Below are 1,468 nucleotides of genomic sequence, written 5' to 3'. Positions count from 1 at the left end.
CGCTGAGCTTGACAGGGAGCTCATTGACTTCTATCTGGCGGCTGCTCGTCCACAATTCCTTACTTGGAGCGCCCAGAAGATTGTAAACGTTCGGGTGCTGAAACCTTATACTGAAGGTCGTTTTATAAATGTTCGGTTCAAGTTGATTCGGGGATCTGCAAGAACTGCTCATCTTATCTCCCTGGCAGATCTACCGAATCTAAATCCTCATGATTGGATTGTCCTGCTCGTCTTTTGACTAATGAAGCTGAATATGGTCCCATTCTAGACCATGTCAAAAGGATGTTAGTCTGCTACATCATGGAGGTTGCCCTAATGGATCAGGAGGTCGCCACAGTCTTCAAGAAGAAACCAAAGATTGCCCCTGTGGGATCGGCCAGTGATCTCAACCAAATGCTATTGGGCAGGATCGACCCGAGACGCAACTCGGTTATGTTCACTAGAGCGGAAGGACAGAAATGTCTCTTCGCTTTAGCTGACAAGCATCTTTACACCACAACTTGTTTGGAGCATGTGCTGTTCATTATCAAACAGTGTAAAGAGAACTCGGTTGATGACATCAAGTACTTTGAAGATATGATTAATTGGTACATCCGGTTTAGACAGACCATTCTCTCCATCACCAAATGTCTGTTTAGTACCGTGAAGAAGAAGGTGCCTGCTTCAGCTGCTGGCCCAAGTAACTAATGAAGGTCTCGCTCCAAATTGACGCAAAGGGGGAGATTGTTGGGCTAGAAATTATTTTTGAAGATTGCGTCTTTTGGGCTCGTTAAGCATAAGCCTTTTAGTATTCCGGTTGGGGCCTGTCCAGCCGTGAACCTTTTATGTTTTGTATATAAGTTTACGCTTGCATGCATATTAGGTCAAGGTTTTTAGAGATCTGAAAATAGCGATACATCTAGAAGATAATAGGTTTCTTTGATCGTTCCTGTAACCTTTCAATCCTCTACAGTTGATGTTCATAATCGAGCTCTTCTGAGGATTTTGTTTAATCATTCGACACGTTTGATTCCATCTTGACTTATTCTTTTTATTGCATTCATATTGTTTATGTTTATATACTTGTTCAAGATCTAATCGATCTTTATAGATTAAAGGTAAGTTTAATCTCATCACTTTCCTTTGAGATGATCATAAGTCTCATACTTGTTGCTGTAATCCTCTTGCAATTTTTTAAAATCTTTTGTTTTGTTCTATAATTGAGTTTTCAAAGGATTTTGATTTTTCTTAAGAGTGTAGCCTTCATACTTAAGGTCCTCATTCTCTCTTTTAATTAATTCAATTTGGTTACGTAAGAATTTAACAATTTTCATACAAGATTGAGAGCAACCAATATCACTGACCTCAGGTTTGGCAGGTTCTGGGGATTGCAAATTGAAGATTCATCATTTCCTCTTCAGGATCCTTCTCTGCTTCTTCTACCACACCATCCTTAATCTGGACAAGATGTGCACTTTCAGGTCCTGAA

Source organism: Lactuca saligna, chromosome 4 (assembly GCF_052625555.1).
Source record: "Lactuca saligna cultivar CGN05327 chromosome 4, ASM5262555v1, whole genome shotgun sequence".
Lineage (NCBI taxonomy): Eukaryota > Viridiplantae > Streptophyta > Magnoliopsida > Asterales > Asteraceae > Lactuca > Lactuca saligna.
The sequence above is the reverse complement of the archived record's forward strand: the minus strand, read 5'-3'. Positions refer to the sequence as shown.